Source organism: Mustela lutreola, chromosome 8 (genome assembly GCF_030435805.1).
Source record: "Mustela lutreola isolate mMusLut2 chromosome 8, mMusLut2.pri, whole genome shotgun sequence".
NCBI lineage: Eukaryota > Metazoa > Chordata > Mammalia > Carnivora > Mustelidae > Mustela > Mustela lutreola.
In genome coordinates this window covers 98,923,767-98,946,076 of record NC_081297.1, presented here as the reverse complement: position 1 = coordinate 98,946,076, position 22,310 = coordinate 98,923,767, and the positions used below count along the sequence as shown (strand labels likewise).

General features: G+C 42.3%; 1 protein-coding gene across 7 annotated transcripts in view; it reads left to right on the top strand.

Moving 5' to 3' along the window:
* The first annotated feature begins 711 nt into the window (after positions 1 to 711).
* RIMKLB (ribosomal modification protein rimK like family member B) overlaps positions 712 to 22,310 on the top strand; it is an 82,399-nt gene continuing 60,800 nt past the window's right edge. For 3 of the 7 annotated variants that reach the window (XM_059186215.1, XM_059186212.1, XM_059186211.1), the window contains exon 1: positions 10,439 to 10,742. The gene's annotated coding sequence lies outside the window, so the exon portion shown is untranslated. The other 4 variants (XM_059186214.1, XM_059186218.1, XM_059186216.1 and 1 more) reach the window with 4 other exon arrangements.

Sequence of the window (22,310 nt, the reverse complement as noted above, 5' to 3'; positions counted from 1 at the left end):
ATTAGTACTTTTTTTTTTTTTTTTTTTTTTTAAGATTTGTTTGACAGAAAAAAACACAGCTAGAGAGGGAACACAAGCAGGGGCAGTGGGAGAGGGAGAAGCACGCTTCCGTCTGAGCAGGGAGCCTGATATGGGGCTTGATCCCAGGAATCAGGACCTGAGCCAGAGGCAGACACTTAAGGACTAAACCACCCAGGCAATAACAGGTATTAGTAATTTTTGTTCAGTCTTTATAGGTATGCTTGGCTAATGGACTCTTAGATCCTTTGTGACAAATTCTGATACATGTATTTGCAAACATTCTCTATATGATACTGAAGACATAAGCCCAAACCGCAGGCATTGATACCTGAATAAAACTTTATATACACTTATCCCCTACTTAGCCACCGGAGATATGTTCTAAGACCCCCAGTGGGGCCCCGAAACCACACATAGTATCGAGACTTATGTTTTTTTCTATACATACACACCTGTGATAAAGTTTAATTTATAAATTGTGTATAGTATGAGATTAGTGATAAAATAATTAAAGAGAACAATTAAAATAATTTACTGTAAAAAAGTTACATGAATGTGATTTCAAATATCTTGTGCCGAACTCCCCCTTCTTGTGATGCTGTGAGATGACACAATGCCTGTGTGATGAGATGAAGTGAGATGAATGACATTGTGACATTGAGTTAAGCTGCTGTTGAGGAGGATCATCTGCTTCCTGACCTTGGTTGACTGTGGGTAACGGAAACCACAGAATGCAAAACCACGGGTAAGGGGGGCTGCTGTACTAAGAAGGGGGGGACCGCAGAGAAAACCAGTTTTATAGCCTTTGGAGGGATTAGAAGAAATGGTTAAGAGTATGTAGTTTGATGCTTGGACTCTAGCTATGGTTATGTCACTTAAAGCTGTGTGAGTTTGTAAAAGTTATTTGGACTCTCTGTTCCTCAGTTTGCTCACTTGCAAAAGAAAACACTGAAATCCAGTAGGGTTATTACAAAGTTTAAAAGCTCTAAAAGCTTCCCTAAAAGCTCTGAGCATGTTCCATAATCTTTAGACATTTTAGGTTTATGAGTCTGGGTACAGATAATTATAAACTATACATGTTTCAAGTATTATTCTGGTAATTTTCTCATTCCTATGTTTTCATTCGTTTCTTTACTAAGCAAGTCACTATTATAGATCCTCTGTTTTAGTCTAGGTTGTCTATTCTGGCTGTCCAGAAAAGTTCTTGGAAACAAGCAAGAAGGATTAGAACCTGTGTATTAGAGATTTGTCTGGTAATTCCATTGTGCCACCCAACATGGATTTCTTTCTCTCTTTTTTGTCTCTTCTGACTTATATTGTGCTGTTAGGATAAAAATTCCAAAGCACTGAGAGAGAGAAGAGAAAAATCAAAGGGTTTGGGAATTCAGGTAGAGTTGATGGAAGTGAGGCTAACTAAAAAAGCAAGGAAGAGTTAGAACTAACTCAGGGGCACTTGGGTGGCTCATTTGGTTAAGAGGCCACCTTCAGCTCTGGTCTTGATCTCAGGGTTCTAGGATCAAGTCCCACATCAGGCCCCCTGCTCAGTGGGGAGCCTGCTTCTCCCTCTTCTACTCCCCATTCTTGTTCGCCTTCTGTCAAATAAATGAATCTTAAAATAATAATATGAAAATAACTCAAAAAATAAAAAGAATAAAAGTTTAAAAAAAATTAACTCAACAATCAATCTGGGGTTTGAAAGCCAAGAAAACAGAAGTGATCTAAGAACAAAATAAAAGGGGCACCTGGGTGATTTAGTTGGTTAGGCATCTGTTCAGCTCAGGTTCTGATCTGAGGGTCATCGGATTGAACCCTACCTGCATAGGAGCTCCGTGCCCAGCAGGGGGCAGTGTGAGTGTCAGCTTGGGATTCTCTCTTTCCCTCTCCTCTGCCCTTCTTCCCTCTCTGAATAAATCTGATTATAAAATAAAATGAATCTGGACAGAATAGATACTGCTGTTTCTTTTTATTTAAATTCAGTTAACATAAAGTAGTATTGGTTTCTGAGGTAGAGGGCAGGGATTCATCTGTCTTATATAATACCCATTGCTCATTACATCACCTGTCCTCCTTAATGTCTACCCAGTTACTTCATCCCCCCCGCCCAAATTGCTCTGTTTCTTTGCACTGAGGAGAACAAATGAATTTATACTCAGGAACAGGGCTTCACAGTTTAACTTTTTTAATGTGCAGAAGACAGCAAAGCTGACCGGAACAGTCATGGTGGTGCTAGATCATTAGAATGCTTCTAGAATTCTTTTTTTTTCCCCCCCTGGGGAGTCGTGAGGATGTTTTTGTTTGGTTTTGGTTGGGATGTTTTTAAAGAGCGTCATATAGATACTTATATATATAAATTATTAGTGTGGGGGAGGGGCAAGGGGCATACATCGCAGAAGGGGCGCGCACAGGGACTGAGGACGGGCAGGGGCAGCACACGATGCAATGCAAAATAGCCACATCAAGCAGATGAAATCATCACACCAACGGGGTGGGGGAGGGGCGGTGGCCACCGAGGGCTGGGCACGGGGGAGGAAGAAAGCACGGGGACAGCAAAAAGGGACCTGGTCCAAGATACTGTGCGCTGCTTCTAGAATTCTTATTTAATATGTAAATATTAATAATTTGTGGCACTGATAGTGAGATAAATTGTGAAAGGTCCGCATAGCCCTTGTGTGGTTTAAATATCAGTTTTTCAGGAGGCGCCTGGGTGGCTCGGTGGGTTAAAGCCTCTGCCTTTAGCTCGGGTCTCATGACCCATGACCCAGGAGGGTCCTGGGATTGAACCCTGCATCAGGCTCTCTGCTCAGCGGGGAGCCTGCTTCCTCCTCTCTCTGCCTGCTTCTCTGCCTACTTGTGATCTCTGCCTGTCAAATAAATAAATAAATAAAATCTTAAAAACAAACAAACAAAAAAATAGTCTTTCAGGATGCCTGGGTGGCTCAGTCAGTTAAGCTGCTGCCCGCTCAGGTCATGATCCCAGAGTCCTGGAATTGAGTCCCCTGTTGGGCTCCATGCTCAGCGGGGAGCCTGCTTCTCTCTCTGCCTCTGCCTGCCACTCTGCCTACTTGTGCTCTCTCTCTCTCTGTGTCAAATAAATAAAATCTTTTAAAATATACATTTTAAAATATAAAATACTGTTTTATATATAAAACCCAGGGGTCCCTGGGTAGCTCAGTTGGTTAGGCCTCCAACACTTGATTTCAGCTCAGGTCCTGATCTGAGGGTTGTGAGATGGAGACCCACATCAGACCCTGTGCTCAACACTAAAGTTGGCTTGAGATACTCTCTCTCCCTTTGCCCTCCCCCTGCTCCTGCTCACATTCTCTAAAATTAATAAATCTTTTTTGTTTTTTAATGCTATTAAGGAGCGCCTGGGTGGCTCAGTGGGTTAAGCCTCTGTCTTCGGTTCAGGTCATGATCTCAGGGTCCTGGGATGTAGCCCCACATGGGCATCTGCTCAGCAGGGAGCCTGCTTCTACCTCTCTCTCCGCCTGCCTCTCTGCTACTTGTGATCTCTCTATAAATAAATAAATAAAATGTTTTTTAAAAAATTCTATTTATTTGGGGCTCCTGGGTGGCTCAGTGTTTAAGGGTCTGCCTTTGGCTTGGGTCGTGATCCCAGGGTCCTGGGACTGAGCCCCACATCGGGTACTCTGCTTGGTGGGAAGCCTGCTTTCCCCTGTCCCACTCTTCCAGCTTTTGTTCCCTCTCTGTGTCTGTCTCTCTCTCTCTCTCTCTCTGTGAAATAAATAAATAAATAAATAATCTTGTTTTAAAAAAGAAGTTACTTATTTGAGAGAGAGAGAGCGAGAACAAGCAGGGGAGGTGCAGAGGAAGAAGCAAGTGTCCCCGCCGAGCAGCGAGCCCCACCTGGGACTTGATCCCAGGGCTCCAGAATGATGAACTGAGCTGAAGGCAGACATTCCACCTAATGAGCCACCTAGGTGCCCCAAATAAAACCTTTAAAAAAAAAAATCATCAGCATTTCTGTGGTTGAAGTGTCTACTAATTCATTTAAGGTTTCTGTTACTCTTCCAGATTGATAAACTTTTAAAAAAATTTTTTTAGATTAAAAAATTATTGGGGTGCCTGGGTGGCTCAGTGGGTTAAAGCCTCTGCCTTCAGCTCAGGTCATGATCTCAGGGTCCTGGGATCGAGCCCTACATCGGGCTTTTTGCTCAGCAGGGAACTTGCTTCCCGCTCTCTCTCTGCCTGCCTTGCTCTCTCTGCCTGCCTCTCTGCCTACTTGTGATCTTTCTCTGTTAAATAAATAAATACATAAATCTTTAAAAATTATTTAAATTCAATGTAGTTAACATATACTGTATTAGTTTCAAAGGTAGAATTTAGTGATTCATCAGTTGCATATAACACCCAGTACTCATTACATCATGTTCCTTCCTTAATGCCTACGACCCAGTTACCACCCACCCCCCCCACGCATGGACTACCCTGAACATGGGGCTTAAACTCAATCCCAAGATCAAGAGTCACATGTTCTACCAAATGAGACAGCCAGGCGCTCCCGGACTGATAAACTTTTAAGATACTCCAGTAAAGAGGGAACAAGAGACTAGGAAATTACCACCAATGATTTAATCTCCTTGCCTCACTTTTCTCTGTCAGACGGGACTCACAATCTAAGCTTAACCTTACCAAGTTGTCTGAAGCTAAAATGAGTTAATAAATGTTGATGGCTTTAAATAACATTTTACAAATGGTTATTTTTCTCTTTAAGACATTAATCTCAAACTTTCCTGTGTCTAAGAATTACTTAGGATGCGAATTAAAAATACAGTCATGGCTGATTCTGTAAGTTTTGAGTTTGTCTCAAAATGCAGATACACAGGGCACCTGGGTAGCTCAGTTGGTTAAGCGAACTGCTTAAGTGACTACCTTGGGCTCCGGTGGCGATCCTGGAGTCACGGGATCAAGTCCCGAATCTGGCTTCCCGCTCCTCGGGGAGTCTGCTTCTCCCTCTGTTTCTCCTCTCTTTCTGTCTCACCTCTCTTTCTCTCAAGTAAACAAAATCTTTAAAAAACAATGTGGAGGGGCGCCTGGGTGGCTCAGTGGGTTAAGCCGCTGCCTTCGGCTCAGGTCATGATCTCAGGGTCCTGGGATCGAGTCCCACATCGGGCTCTCTGCTCAGCAAGGAGCCTGCTTCCCTCTCTCTCTCTCTCTCTGTGCCAGCCTCTCTACCTACCTGTGATCTCTCTCTGACAAATAAATAAATAAAATCTTTAAAAAAAAAAAAAAAAAAAAAAAAAAAAAACAATGTGGATACACAGGCTGAGTCAGAAGGTCAGAGGTGAGGGCCAAGGAATCTGCATTTTAAACAAGCATTCCAGGTTATTCCTGTGTAATAGAGAAAAAGAAATATTCCTAACAACCAGATACAATTAAAAAAGGAGAGGGAAACCTACATTACTCTTTTTAAGTCTTGTCTTTCTTTACACCCTTTTCTTCTGATTCAGCAAACGTACGGTGTTCACTGCCTCCCCCGCCCCCATCCTCCTTTGTGTCTGGCACTGGCATTTTCTTAGCATAGTTAGACGCTCAGTTTAATGTGTAGAAATGGAGTGGCGGAAAAGGAGGAGGGATGTGGGTGGGGAAAGGCTAGATCAGTATTTAGCTAGGCTAACTGTGAAGACTGTCGTTGTCGAGCTGGTTCTAGCCGGCTGGTTCTGGGAGAGGAAGCAGTGGGGAGAGCTAGATCAATGCAGCTGCTGCCACCATTCCTTATTTGCGAGTGTAGGTTCTGATGTGACACCCACTTTTCTCCACCAATAAGAATTTTACAGTAATCACTTAGCTAACAGCCTAAAGAACACTATTTGAGGTACTGAATACAATCCTGGATTCATTCCTGTTTACAATTCTCCTTTTTACTACTTTGAGGACTTTAATTTTGGTCAAATCCCAGCTTGTTTTCTTGTCTAAAGCCGGGAGGGAAAGATTTGCACCAGATGGTGTCTATGGGGGTACTTAAAGAGTTTTTTTGTTTGATGTGCATTTTAGGTAATAATATATGAGTTCTGTTTTTCTGCCTGATGTAGAGATAACACCAGTGCAACACAATCTGATCAGAGAGAGGGAATTGGTTGGACCTGGACAACTTTGTTAGGGGAGATTTTTTAGTTTTCATGAACTCGTTGAATTTTCTTTTTGTTTTTTAAAAAGATTTATTTATTTATTTGACATGGAGAGAGGGAACACAAGGAAGGGGGAGTGGAAGAGGGAGAAGCAGGCTTCCTGCTGAGCAGGGAGCCCTATGCGGGGCTTGGTCCCAGAACTCTGAGATCATGACCTGAGCAGAAAGATGCTTTTCCCTGAGTCACCCGGGCGCCCACTCGTTGAATTTTATGTGCCTTCCACCCAGGAACTTTTAGAAGTGTTTCTTGGGGCACCAGGGTGGCTTAGTCAGTTCAGCATCTACCTTCTGCTGAGGTCATGATCTCAGGGTCCGGGAATCGAGCCCCAAGGTGGGCTTCCTGATCAGTGGGAGCCTGCTTCTTCTTTGGCTCCCCACTTGTGCTCTTTCTCTTGCACTCTCTCTAAATAGTCTTTATCTGCTTATTTTTTTTTTAAGATTTTATTTATTTATTTGACAGACAGAGATCACAAGCAGGCAGAGAGGCATGTGGGGAGAGAGAGGAAGCAGGCTCTCCGCTGAGCGGAGAGCCCCATACGGGGCTCGATCCCGGGACCCTGGGACCATGACCCGAGCCGAAGTCAGAGGCTTAACCCACTGAGCTACCCAGGCACCCCTATCTGCTTATTTGTAAAGATTTTATTTTTTTTGAGACAGAGTGGGCACGTGGAATAAGAGGGAAAATCAGACTCCCTGACAAGCAGGGAGCCCAGTATGAACGCCATCCCAGGACTGAAATCATGACCTGAGCTGAAAGCAGCCACTTAGCTGGCTGAGCCACCCAAGTTCCCCAAAGATTTTATTTTTAATCTCTACACCCAATGTGGGGCTCAAACTCAAAACCCCAAGATCAAGAATCATATGTTTTACCACTGAGCCAGCCAGCCATTCCAATAGCTAATATTTTGGAGCACTTACTATGTACTGCGTTATGTTTGAGTTACTTCATCTTTATTTTGTTGATGAGATAGCTGAGGCTTATAGATTTGAAACAGCAATCACATGCCACTAATAAAGCTGGGATTTCAAGTCAAATTTATCTGACTCTAGAGATGCTAGGCTAATTATGTCTTCTCAAGGGATTGAACTGGCTGAAGAATATTAATTTAATGGTTAAAAATGAGTGGTTAAGGGGCACCTGGGTGGCTCAGTGGGTTAAAGCCTCTGCCTTCAGGTCATGATCTCAGGGTCCTGGGGTCAGACTCTCTGCTCCACAGGGAGCCTGCTTCCTCCTCTCTCTCTCTGCCTGCCTCTCTGTCTACTGGTGATCTCTGTCTGTCAAATAAATGGGTAAAATCTTTAAAAAAAAATGAGTGGTTAAAAACCAAGATAAGCTACTTAAAATACTTTTTAAAGGAAGCTCTACCCCATCATGGCGCTCAGACTCAGAACCCCAAGATAAAGAGTTACATGCTCTACCCACTGAGCCAGCCAGGTGCCCCAGAAGTACTTTCGAGCATACATTGCTACTCAAAGGAGATGTGAGTCTAAACATATCAACCATAAAAGTACAAAGATTACAACTGAGTCTAGGAAATCAAGCTTTTCTGGGCCTTCCTTTTCATTATGGAAATACCAAAAATAATTGCTTTTCCCTCATTACTTCATACAAAAATATAAAGTATGAATTTGATTATCATTAATGTAAATATATAATAACAGTTGGCTTAAAATGAGCCATATCCTAGGCTTTTTTTCAGGGCATCTGGGTGGCTCAGTAGGTTAGGTGTCAGACTCTTGATTTTGTCTGGGGTCATGATCTCAGGGTCATGAGATTGAGCTCACATTGCTCTCCGTGGGGGAGTGGGCTTGAGGATTCTCTCTCTCCCAGCACCCCCACCGCCCCGCCCAGTGCCTGTGCACATACACTCTAAAATAGACAAAATCTTAAAAAAATAGAAAAACCCATTCTGTTTTTTGTTACTTTCTACTTTTAGTGGAGAGCAATGTTACATACATTATTAATTTCTTTGGATGTATTTGGCATCTAATGACAGTATGTTTATAGATAGCATTTTTTAAAAGGCAGATGGCGGGTGAATTAATAGTCTAATACTTCCTACCCACAGTTTCACCCTTCCTTTTCTGGGTGATGCATGGTTACCCCAAATTGGGTTTCTTAACGCTAAGAGTAATGGACAGGCTAGGTATTATTGATAATCTCCTGGGCCAGTCACGCAACCTTTTCCCTGTGTCAATTTCTTCCTTTATCTTTTGCCAGATTCTCATTGTGTTAATATCTCTGTGATCGAGGTTTCCTTGATCACAAAATGCTTCTCTTTTGTCTTCAGATTGAATATACTTTGTTTCAGGAGATGAATATCAGGGTGGAAATAAATAGAAACATTTTAGCTCTGTAAACTTTTCTTCCTTTCTTCTGAAGGTAGTGTGTCCTGTAGCACATTTGTTCCTCTAAATGTGTCCTTTGTGAAAACTGTTCATTATCCTAGGTTCACTATCAGTGGCAAAACATAACAGCAGTAATCACTTACAGTAGCACTGTAATTTGTAATTTGTTCCAGGCCTTAAGTCTTATACACTTATTAGCTCCTTTACTCCTTATACTAACTCAATGAAGTAACTACTTTTATAGTTTCTATAAATATTTTTTAAAGATTTTATTTATTTATTTGAGAGAGAGAGAGAGGGAGAGAGCATGAGAGGAGAGATGGTCAGAGGGAGGAGCAGACTCCCCATGGAGTTGGGAGCGGGAGGTGGGACTCGATCCTGGGACTCCCAGATCGTGACCTGAGCTGAAGACAGTTGCTTAACCAACTGAGCCACCCAGGCGCCCTCTATGAAATATTTTTATAGATAACTCGTGTAATCAGGTAGAGTAAGATACAGAGAAGTCAGGGTACTTTAGAAGATCACTTAAATCTAATCCAGTCCAGAAATTACCACTCTGGGTTATGTTGTATCTCTTAAAGGACTAAGTACTGAGTGAAATCAGCAAAAAACAGCAGACCATAAAGATTGGGAACCGAGTGGGGGGAAAGAATTTGTTGGCTGAGGCTATTCAGAATGGAATGTGACTTGGAAGAATGCAAACTGGTTAGGACATTATGGTATTTCATATCTGGGATCTTGGTGGTAATAAATGACTAAGGTTATTTAGAAATGCATTTGCCATATAGAGTCGCACAGTCATCTGTTGCCTTTGTTTTCATTCTTCATGATCTAGAAAAAATAACAGTAGTATCATAGCTGAACATACATTCCTAGCTTCCTTTGGACTATAATTTTTATAGACATCTTGAGGATTTTCAAAATGCTCCTAAATATACTTCATTCTCACAGGAACCTTGAAATATACTCCTAGCTTTTCATAACAAAGGCTCGGAGGAAGTTAAGGGAACTGATTAGCAGGGGGTGTGGGGAGGTTATATTGGTTTCCAAGTAGCAAAGCTGGTTGTACCACACTACCCCGTCTAGATATTTAAACCTGCTTAAAGTCCTGAGAATATATGGTGTATTGTAGTTTAAAATTTTGCCTCATAATGTACAGAGGCAATGTCTTTATTCCGTACACGGATAAGGACCTTATAGGTATTGATCTTTGTTCCCAGTCTTTGCCTCTGGGGGGGGGGGGGGAGACCACCGCTTGAGGGGACTCTAGGCGGGGGCACCGGAAAGGCTGCGCGGGTGGTGGGCTGGGCTGAGCTGGGCGTGGACACGCAGACAGCACACTGTCCCCAAGAGGCTTGGTGGGCTGGCGTCAGGGTTCGCAGTGTGGATGAATGGGGCCCTAGGAGGGACTGTGAGGGTGGGGAGGGTGTACAACGGAAGGAATCAATCTTGCGATTTGGAGTTGGGAACAAACCTCGCCCCCCCACCCGTTTTCCTTCCTTAGTGAGGACGGTTTGGGGGCGGGTGGGGAAAGCGCGTCCTCGAAGCGCTCTCGCGCCCCCATTTCCCTCTCAGCGCGCGCCCTCCATCGCCCCTTCACCACCCGAGAGGCCGGCGATGGCTGCGAGTGGGGACCCGGAGCCGGGAGGGCGGGTCCCGACGCAGGTGTTGGATCCGCTAAGCTCGGCTCGGCGCGCTGGCCCGGCCCCTTGCCCCGCCGGCCACCGCCCCCCCGCCCCCTGCCCTCCGCGCCGCCGCGCCTGGAGGGCGGGGCCGGGGCGCGCGAGGGTCCTCTGCTCGCGGGCGAGCGGCGCGCGGCGCCTCGGTCTGGGGGAGCGCGGGGCGGTCTCCGCTGGCGTCGCGCGCGCTGTGTGTGAGCGGGGTCGCGCGCGCGCGCACTACAGGCGAGTGAGGGAGTGAGGGAGCGAGGGGCGGCCGGGTGTGAGTGTGTGTGAGGGTGGGGGCGAGTGTGTGTGGGAGTGGGGGGTGAGGGAGAGCCACACCGACCGCGAGGCTGTGAGAAAGTGGGCGAGTGTGCGAGGGCGCCCGGCCTGGCTGCGGGAGCCGCGGTGGTGGAGGAGAAAGGAGGCGGCTCCCGGCATCCCGACCCCCTCCCCCCTCCTCTCGTTCTCGGACCTCCAGCCCGCCCGGCAGCCCGCGATTCCGTCGGAAGCCACCGCCCGGCTCCGCTGGCCGAGAGCGAGGGAGGAGCCGCCCGAGCCAGGTGAGCGGTGCGATCGCTTCTCTCCTCCGGTGTAGTGGCGTGAGGCGGAGGCGCGCCCGCCCCCGCCTCCCGCGCCCCTCCCCCCAGTGGGCGACTGCAGTCGGAGGGACTCGACGACGAGCCGGGGCTCGGCCGGGGCGGGGAGCGGGCCCGGGGCGCGCCGGGCGCGGGAGATAGTGAAGGCCGGGGGTCGCTCGCAGCAGGAGGCGGAGGGAGCCCGGGCCGGTGGTGGTGCTGGGCGGGGGCTGAGGGGAGCCGTGTGCGTGTGACGGGAGAACTGTTGTTGGAGAGAGGCAGCGGCCTCGGTCGTGAAGTGTGCTTCCTCGCTTGTTGAGGGGGTGTGGTAACCCTGGGAATGCTTGGTGGAGTAAAACACGTTGTGCCAACCTGTCCTCGAGAGTGTGGTAATCTCTCCTGTCGCTGCTTCCATCAGACATTCCTGTGGTGTGACCGAGGGAGGAGGATGTGTTCGTCCTGCACTTGAGCATGGTGGATTCCCTGTTCTTCTCCTGAGGCATCAGATTTTAGAAAGTGTGAGAGTCATTCTTTCTCTTTTGACAGTCCTCTGAATAAGAGTGGGGTGACAAATAATTGGACCTGATTTTTTTTTTTCCCTTAAGCATTTGACCATGGTGCAAAGCTTGCCTCCCCAGCCCCTCCCTGTAAAAACCTCGGAATGGTTGGAGATAATAACTTCAGATTTGCCTTACTAATGTATCCTTATCTCTGGTTGCAGATTTGTAATCCCGGTATTTTATCCCAATTGTGGGTATGAATAGAGATGGGGCGTTAATTGTATTCAATGAGTGGGTTATTATGCTAACCGTGTTGAATTTAACTTTGATGTAAATTCTTTCAGCGTGCTGTTATTTTCCCATTAATTACATAAATTGTTCTCACATCTTTGGGGAGTTGGGTTAAATTCGAAATCTGTATGGAAAATACGTGGGGCAGCCTAATATGGAAAATACTCCTTTTTTGTGGGCGCGATGTTTATTATATTTAACGAAGTTTGTAATTATTAACTGTAACCATTAGAATTTAAATGCTATGTAGATCTCATTTCTTTCACAGCATTGGGTAGTTTAAAAATTTATTTTTTGTTTCTTAAAAAATTCATTGTCAAAATACTTTAAGATATGCATTTGGAATAAAACACACAAATTCCAGTCATGGAGGTTGAGCATTTATTTTCTAACTTTTAGAGTGACAGCCTCTAATTTTAAAAATTAACAATCATAAATTTCCTTTCTAATACTTACTGTGTGATATTTGGTTAGTGTGTCAAAGGGGAGAAGGCCTATTTTGTTTAGAGGCCTTCTTTACCTACCTTTAGAGGTAATCTTTTATTACTTTCTATCTTGGTTAGTGCAGTTAATTTCCTTCTTTCCTATAATATATTCAGTTGTCAGTTTGGCAAGGTGGCTGTTGATGTTTCTATCTTTCTCTCCTTTTTTTCCTCTCTTGTTTTCTCTTACCCCACTAGGTGCCGGAGCACTATCTGTCAGGGAGGGGGCACTCTATGATTTTGAGAACAGAGTGTCCAGGAGGGGAAAGCAAATCCAGTCACATAGAATCCTCCACTCAGTGAAGATCCTTTCTTTCTATTTCCACCTATGCCCCTGCAGGGGGTAAAGAATTGTATGTATCTAACCTTTAGACTTGGGGCTACCAGCCAAATGCCACTTACCTTAGTTTCTGGTGGATATCTTCATTTTTTTTTTTTTTTTCTCCATTTTCTTAGATTCCATATTGAATACAAAAGAGTCTGAAGGTGAGGGGAGAGTGACAGCAAATTTCCCTTTTTTTCTTTTCCTTCTCATTCGGTCCCCTTTTCCTCTCCAAAGGGAAATTGCTAGAAGTGTTTTATAAATTGTCTACCCCTTCTTAGCCATGTTACGAAGAAACACTAAAGAGAACATTTTTTTTTTTTTTTTTTTTTACCTGAGACCAATGAATGCCAACCAAGCTTCAGGCATTAGTGTGTTGGGGTACAGCATAGAACATGGCTTTTAAAAAAACCTCTCCCAATTCTTGCTTTCCTCAGTATGTATCCATCTGGGATTTGCTAATGGAGTAAGTCTCTAGACTGATTTCTCAACTTCTCCCTTCCCTATGAGCTGAAAGAAGAAGATGAACACTGGAATGGGTTGAGGGGGAGGGGAGAGAACAGAGCCAGTTCCACAGATGGAGAAGTAGCTTTTGTCATCTTCCTCTGGGAAGCAGGCATAGAGTCCTAAACTAAGTGAAAGAGGGTGGGGGAAGAACTTCTGTACCCAGGAACAACATGTGAAGAGTGAGAGAAAACTAAACATAAAGCAAAGGAAGGAGTTTGTTGCTTACTACTGTCAACTGGTCTGGGGGTGTATTTTAGTGATGTGCATTTGTAGAGAGGGTTTATGACAGGTTAGTTTACAAAGAGTATTACAAAGAGCAAGTGGGGTTAAGTCATAAGCTTATGGGAAAAGAGCCTTGGGAAATTATAATCTAATTTTTTAAAAAATCTGGGAGGAGATTGTGATAAGGATATTTAGTTAACTGTACTGTGGGATGTGCAGTTGTTTCGAGAGAGGTTGAATAGGAGAGATTAGGTACAGATGATGAGGAAATTGTCTTTCATTACTTGGGAATTTTCCTGCTTGTCATATTAAGGATAATATTAGTATATTAAATAATATAGTATATTAAATAGTATATTAGTATATTAAATAATAATATACTACATCAAAATACCTGTACATAATGTATTTTAGATTCATGTACCATATGTATCTTTGTACATACTAGGTTTGCAGAAAAGAACAGAGTTTCTGGCTTCATGATAACTCATGCTGTGGTATTTTTTTTTAATGTTTTCTTTTCCAATTTTTTTTTTCCTTTCAAAATTGGCTTAGAGGACAAAAGCCACAGAGCTAGCCAGCACTACTCCCTTAGAGTCTCGTCTGCATGGAACCCATCTGCTTATATCTTTTTTACTCCTTTTACTAAAATTACAGGTTTTTTTTTTCCTCCTCTGACTTTAATTGTTAACAAAGCTAATTATTTAAGGATGAATTGTATAATGGCAGTGGAAAGTAGGTTTAGGTTTGCGTTGTTTGTTTTTTATGAGAAACTGAAAAGATAAATTAGGAATTTTTAATTTTTTAAAAAATATTTTATTTATTTGACAGAGATCACAAGTAGGCAGAGAGGCAGGCGGGGGGCGGGGAGGAAGCCCAATGAAGGGCTAGATCCCAGGACCCTGAGATCATGACCTGAGCTGAAGGCAGAGGTTTAACCTACTGAGCCACCCAGGCACCCCATAAATTATGAATTTTTTAAAAAGATTTCTTATTTATTTGTGAGAAAGAAAGGAAGTGAGCAGAGGGAGAGACTCTTTAGGCAGGCTCCCTGCTGAGGGCAGAGCCCAACATGGAGCTTGATCCCAAGGCCCATGAGATCATGACCTGAGCTGAAACCAAGAGTCACCAACTGAGCCATCCAGGCTTCTTGATAAACTGTGAATTTTTGACAGCTGTGTTTAGATCTAATGGGTATATTTACTTGGTATTAAATATTGAAATAGCTTTTTTTGACGGGGGAGGTACTGCCTTACAATTCAATAAACAAACTCCTTTAAAATAATTCCTAACCCCTAAGCCTTAACATTTGTCTGTCATACTTAAGGTTCTGTTACCTGCTGGGGATAATACAGAATAAAACGGAATCTGTCTTCATGGAGCTCACAATGTAATTTCATTGATCCTTGTTCTTTTCATCTGGCAGTCTGTTCTCCCAGCAGTGTTTGGAGGCGTTTACTAGATTCTTGTAAAATGTGTACCAATTTGTCAATTTTTTGTCAATGATTTTTATTACCTTTCTTTCAAAAGTGGCAGTACATCTCCAAGTTGTGAAAAATTCTACAATTGTTGAATCACTGTATTGTACACCTGAAACTAATATAATATTTATGTGAACTAACAGGAATTAAAATAAAACCTTTAAAAAAAAATTCCAAATCTACCCCTTAATGTTTTTACTCTATTCAGCTCCTTACCACCACCCTCCACTTGTTTTAACCCTTTCTCATACTAGCTCTTGGCTTCATGTTCTTAGGCATATAAAAATATGGTCTCCAAAAATAGAACATGGATTTGCTATATTAGATCACACCAGTTCTTTCTTACTGCTCCACTGTCCCACATTTGGCAGCATTTCAGACTTTGATAGTTTGTCGGAAAACTACATCTTGGAAATTCATGCAGATTTGTCTAAATAGCAGGCTTCAAATATTTCCTGAGTTTATCCCTTTGACATATAGTTAGCCATATCTATAAAGACTTTTTTCAGTTTCACTATATTAATAGTTTCCTGACTCATTTTTTCAGTATATTGTCCAGCAAGAAAATTAGGAAGACCCAACATTTTTAACATGTTAAGCATGATGAGACTTTTTTTTTTAAGATTTTGGGGTTTTTAAGTAGTCTCTATTCCCAATTTGGGGCTCTTAATTCACAACCCTGAGATCAGGAGTTGCATGCTCCACTGACTGAGCCAGCCAGGCGCCCCTAAACATGATGGACTCTGAGGGAGCCACACTGTGCACTGCACCTTGGGAAGATTTTGTAGATTTTGTACGATGTTCCAGAGAGAGATAGGTTGATTTAACATTCTTATATTAAGGGAAATCTTGAGAAAAATTTTTTTAAGTTTATTTATTTATTTGACAGACAGATTACAAGTAGGCAGAGAGGCAGGCAGCGGGGGTTGGGGGGAGCAGGCTCCCCACTGAGCAGAGAGCCCAACATGGGGCTGGATCCCAGGACCCTGGGATCATGACCTGAGCTGAAAAGGCAGAGGCTTTAACCCACTGAGCCACCCAGGTGCCTTGAAATCATTAGAAATTTTATTTAAATTCCATTCAGAGAAAGCTTCCCTCCCCCCCCCCCCAGAGGACACTTTTTTAAAGGAAGATTTTAAGTAATCTTTACACTCAACATGGGGCGAGACCCCACAATCCAGAGATGAAGAGAGGCATGCTCCACCAACTGAGCTGGCCAGGTACCCCATGCAGAGGAAACTATTTTAAAAAGTGTAATTAGTTTTGTATATCACAGACTGCTTTGAGAAATTTAGTAATAAAGCTACAGGTAAATTAAGTAAAGGTTACATTTTTCTGAACCCTTAGGTAAATATGTGTAAAAATTTGCATGTTAATTTGCTTATGACATTTTTTTCTTCTCTAGTTTTCTTTTTATTGTGGTTAAATACATAGCACGAAATCTACCATCTTAGTCATGTTTTAAGAACGCACATTAGTGGTATTAACTATATTCACATTCTTGTGCAATTGTCCACCATATTCATTTCTAGAACTCTTCATACAAATAGTCTTGATTCCCCCAACATCCCAGCCCCTGGCAACCATCATTTTACTTTCTGTGAATTTGGCAGTTATATACTAGTGCATAATATCCTCCAGGTTCATCCATGTGTAGCATCCATTGGAATTTAATTCTTTTTTAAGGCATTGTATATATATATATATTCTGTATTACTCATTCATCTTTCGATGAACACTTTGGTTGCTTCCACCTTTTAGTTATTGTAACGCTGTTGTGAACATGTGTGTACAGATACCTCTTTGAAAACTCTGCTTTCATTTCTCTTGGTTATATACCAAAAGTAGAATTACTGGATCATATGGTAGTTATATTTTTAATTTTTTGAGGAACTGCCATACTGTTTTTCATGGCTGTCGTACCATTTTACATTCCGACTGACAGTGTGCAAGGCTTCCAGTTTCTCCACATGCTCCCCAACATTTGTTTCCTGTTTTTGATAGTAGCCATCTAGTGTGTGTGATTTTACTTAACATGGTTTTGATTTGCATTTTCCTAATGATTATTGATGTTGAGCATCTTTTTTGTGGACATTTTAATATCAGGTAGTTTTTAACTCTGTGAGGACTAGGATTATGTCTGTTTCGTTTACCAGAATTTTTTTTTTAAAGACTTTATTTATTTGACAGACAGAAATCACAAGTAGGCAGAGAGGCAGGCAGAGAGAGAGGAGGAAGCAGGCTCCCTGCTGAGCAGAGAGCCTGATGCAGGGCTTGATCCCAGGACCCTGAGATCATGACCCAAGCTGAAGGCAGAGGCTTTAACCCACTGAGCCACGTAGGCGCCCCTACCAGAATATTTTTAGAGTACATAGTAGTCAATCAAATATTAATTGAATATATTATTTAATCAAATACTTTGTTTATTTAGTACTTAGAGTCTTAGGTGATCTGAGATTACAACTGATTTTTGACCTTGAACAATTTGCTTCTTTGGAGGGAGGGATACTTTTCCAGGGATGTTGTGAAAATAAATGTAAAAGTGAAATGGATCAAATGTAAGATGATCTTGTTAGTGTAACACAATCCCTCTTACAAACAGTACTGCTACATGCTGACATGCAGACTTTGATGTTAAAGGAATAATTTCCTAAAACTTTTGAGCAAGGTATGACAGACAATACTTAAAATAAAAAGTTCTGTGGCCTGTAATAATTCCCAAATATCACTGACATAAGCAAAAGAGGTAGTAGGTAGTCCAAGGTCATGGCACCACACAGCTGTCCGGGGTTCAAGTTCTAACAGGTAGCTGTGCTTTTCCTAGGGTTCACTCCTGTCCATAAGAGTCCAGGTGGTTGTTAGAGCTAATAGTGGGAGAGGAGAGAAAGAAAGGGAGAAAGAGAGAGAGAAAGAGAAAGAAAGAAATAGAAGTTAAGTTTAAGGAATTGGTTAGTATGATTGTGGCAAGTCTGAAATTCATGGGGCAAGCCAGTAGGTTGGAAATTCAGGAAGGGACTTCTGTTATAGTCTTAATGCATAGTTACTTCTTTGTGGAACTTGTTTTTGCTCTTTAGACCTTCATCTGGTTGGATGAGACCCACCTACAACATAGAGGGAATCTTCACTCAGTGTCAACTTATTACAGACTTTAATCATATTTACAAAATATCTTCATAGCAACATATAGACTAGCGCAAACAGTTGGGCATCATTGTCTAGCCACGCTGACACAGTTGAACTAACAAAATGAAAAATCCAGGTGTTGAAGCAGGTATGTGAATAAAAATCAACTTTTTACTTGCTCAGCTGAGGGAATAGTCGGTGGCATTTAGTTAGGAATGTACACTAGGCAGATTGAAATAGGATCTCTCAAATTTAGTTGGAAACTGGGTGGAAAAAGATTTAGTAGGTCAATGAAATATTCAAATTTCAATAATAATAGTTGAAACCTGGTGAGGATGACAGTTACAGAGAAAGGAGAGAAGGGTTCAGGAAGGAAGTCCTAGGGATTATGTATAGAAAAAGAACTGTCAGGAGAGAAGGGTCACGTACAAGAAGACTGAAGGAATGCCTAAACTCAATATATGCAAATTTGTTATTTTTCTCTGGAAGCCTGACATAACTCTTATATTCCCCATCCAAGACAGAAATGAAGTCATCAGAAGCACATCTGTAGTAATTGCCAAATGGAGTAAATTCTTAATTGTACATTAGTATGTATATTTTCCTTATCTAACCTTTTTTTCATTCTCAGTCTTTTGATTCTGAGTTTATATGCTATGTCTTATCTGGAATAAATAATGTTCCTAGGAGTAAGAGGTGCCTCAATAGCTTTATGGTAGATTATAATTGTGCTTTTTTCCTAGCAGAATAAGTACCATTGGGAAGGGGGTCTCATGAGAAAAATGAAAGAAGCACTTTATTTATGATTCCCATTTAATTAGCCCTGCCTAGACTATTGACAGATCACAGAGACTTTTATTGACATGTGTATCCAGAAGTTGCATGGGAGAACTATGTCTAATATAAATGTAAATTTTCTTTGTCACATGTCTCTTTGTTAAAAAAAGAAAAACTGATTTAGCAGTTTATCAGTAGCATTTATTTGGTATCTGATATTTGTGCATTGTTTTCCTTAATATTGTGTGTGTGTGGGAGGAACCATTTTACTTTTACAAGGGACTCTACTGTCTTTTAAAATAGTGAATATAATCTGAGGTTTTTTATTTTTGAGACTCAGGACTATCATTTTATTTGTGTACTTTTGGTTTCCTGGACTGTAGATATACCATTATGCTTTTGACTTCTTAGCAGTTTTTTTTTCTCCTGGATGTTTATTAATGGGATAAACAGAAAAGTAGATATGTTGGAGGAGATGCTGGCCTCCACCTGGCCCGCAGGAAGGTGGCCTCCCAGACCAGGAGGGCCATGGGAGTGGGTTGGAGGGGGGAATACAGAGCCTCTGCCTTTGTGGTTGGAGAGTCTTTACCTCTTGTTTCCTGGCTATTCTTAGATGTGAATCCCAATAGGGCAGCCTGATAAGGATAAGGCCACCCTGGGTACCTTTCCAAATAGGAGTGGACCATTGGTTGGAGGAGAGAGTTGTGCTCTTTATTTCCCTGGCAATAAACTGGTCTTGGAGTTCACTGTAAAATTAAAATGGATAAAAAATTGGGGGTGCAAAAAAAATTGGGGGTGTGTGGGTGGCTCATTCAGTTAAGCTACTGCCTTCGGCTCAGGTCATGATCCCAGGGTCCTGGGTTCCAGCCCCGCTTTGGGCTCCCTGCTTAGCAGGAAGCCTGCTTCTCCCTCTCCCATTCCCCCTGTTTGTGTTCCTTCTGTTGCTGTTTCTCTCTGTCAAATAAATAAATAAAAATCTTGGAAAAAAAAACCCAAAGCCATTTCCTTTAAAAAAAAAAAAAATTGGACAGGTATCATTTGAAGATACTAGTACAAATGAAACCGTAAATAATAAGCTGGAGATTGTTAAGCTAACTTGCCTTTTTCAGGCTGGGGACATCATCTCCTTGGTGGACATTGGAATACAGTATGGCATACCTCTGATTCTTCACATGAAAAGTAAGACATAACATAAGAATCTTTTGAAGCTGATAAAGAAAATGTATTCCATATGAAGAAGGCTAATCTCAGTGCAGGGCAAGGTCATGATCCCCAGATGCTGCCGTATTGACGGCCACTAGGTGGATTTGAGGAACCGTAGTCATTGGTATTGATGTTGGACCTCTTCAAGACAGTGTCTACATATTTCATAAAGTCTTCTGCAGAGCATTTCTCCAGTTCCAGATCTGGGGGTGCAGGTATCCCCTATGAAAGCCTTGCAGAGATCAGGCTGCTCCATTGGGAGAAATGAAAGGAGGGGCACCTGGGTGGTTCAGTCAGTCAAACATCTGTGTTTTGCTAAGTTCGTGATTCTTGAGTCCTGGGATTGAGTCCTATATCAGGCTCTCTGCTCAGTGGGGAGTCGTCTTCTCCATCTCCCTCTGCCCCTCCCTGCTGCTCATGCTCTATGCTCTCTCACTTTCTCTAATAAATGTTTTTTTAAAAAATGAAAACAAATAGGGAGGCTAACCCAAACTTGCAGTTAGTTGATGGTGGCATACCAGTGTGGAAACACCCAAAGATTATGCATGGGTTTAAGAGCTGCAGGATGAAGTCAGACATAATGCTTATGTGCATCATCTGTTGGGAGTTGCTGCACAACGACATGAGATTGCAGCCCAGGAGTGTTTTTTTGTCCAATTATAGAATCAGTGAACATAACATGTTGTGTTAATGTTGTGGCCTGCGCATTTTCCATGAGTTGATATACCAGTATTGGCCAACATTTCTACTTCCCAGTTGCCAGTGGCTTTAATATCCTATCCCGAGTTCTGTTGGGGGCCACAACTGCTTTACTCATTCAATACAGTTTCATGCAGTGAAATTCAGTCATATCAGTGAACAGATGATGTTCAAGACCTAAGTGTCAGGGAAGGCACCAAGATGGCTTTGGAGTATTAAATGTCCTTGACAGGGTGGTCCAAAAACTACTTGGTCTAAATATCTTAAGGTCATTTTATAATGCCTCTCTCAAGGGAAACTGGGGAGGCATTAGGTACTCTGATGCGACTTTTCTTATGTGGAGCTTTTCCTTTGAGACTTTTCAGTGACCACATCTTTAGTTCATATTTAGACTAAGGCTCAAGAGGGCATGTTCTTTTTTTAAGAGGTCATGTTTTTGTCCACAGCTGTGGAACAATAACACAAGGGGTCAGAAGCCTCTAGGCACTAGTCATCCCCTTTGCTGATTTCTTGGGTCTTGGCCTGATGCATTGCCACATTTGAGAGCTCTCCCCTTGCTTTTCCACAGGTACAGGTAAGTCATACTCTTAAGTGTATCTCCCATGTTATTTTATTCCTTCCCTGCTTTCTTGTGATTGATGCCTTGAGACCCTGGGTTATGGGGCAGGTGTGAGTGTGGCAGGCATGGCAGGCTAAGGTTTGGGGTTGGGGCTGTGTGTATGTGTGTGGTGGTGCATCTGGCTCGTGATGTTCTGGTCTTATGGTGTACATCTATGGAACAGGCCCTTCTGACCGAGACCCTGGAGAGTGTGTGAATGGTGCATGAGGAATCACTTTCAGTCGTGGTGCTGGAAGCCATCTGTATGGTCATTCCTTTCTCTAGTTCTTACCCTCATTCTTTTTTCTGTGTTAGGTTTGCCATGTCATCTGGGGTGATACTAGGAATTTTTTTAAAGTAGGCTCTATGCCCCAGTGAGGCTAGAACTCAGGATCCTGATATCAAGAGTTACATGCTGTACTTCTGAGCCAGCCAGGGGCCTCAGGAATTTTATTTTTGAAAAGTTTTGTTTGTTTGTTTGTTTGAAACCACCTGTTAACATTTGTTAGTAAAACTTGAAACTTTTTGCTTCTTAGGGAAATTTTGAACTGTTGTCTTACTCGTGATACAAGCTTTTGCTCATGATGCAGATTCTGAGAAGCAGCACTCTGTGGAAGAAAGTCCTTTTTTGTATTCTAGTAAACAGTCTGTTGAAAAAAGTTCTATTTAAAGGAAGCATGAAAACCTTGAGTAAGAGTATGCTATCCCCTGACTAAAATAAATTTTAGTGAATGGACCCCAGCATTTAATGTTTTTTTAAGTTGCTTCATTCTTGAACTATTTATTTATTTATTTTTAAGATTTTATTTATTTATTTGACAGAGAGACACAGCGAGAGAGGGAACATAGCAGGGAGAGTCGGAGAAAGAGAACAGGCTTTCTGCAGAGCAGGAAGCCTGACGCAGGGCTGGGTCCCAGGACCCTGGGATCATGACCCCAGCAGAAGGCAGACCCTTAACGACTGAGCCACCCAGGCACCCCTTGAACTATTTATTTTGATTAAAGTTGCTATATAAATGATTTCAGTGTTGATACTTCTCTAGTAACACAAGTGTTACTATCTCATTATTTAGAACATTCCTATAAATATGTTTGTAATAAAATAAATATGACAAAATAAGGGAGGAAAATTGCATAAAAAAACTACAGATATATGAATATATAGAGAGTTAATTGTCTTGGGAAGGATCAGGATATACTGATGATTAATCTCATCTATTTTATATCAAGGTATTTAATATATAATTAAATATAATATAGGGAATGACATTGAACATGATGTAGAAAATGGGACTTGTACTAAGTGATCTGCTGTAATTATAAAATGGCAGTGGTAGCTTCCCCAGTG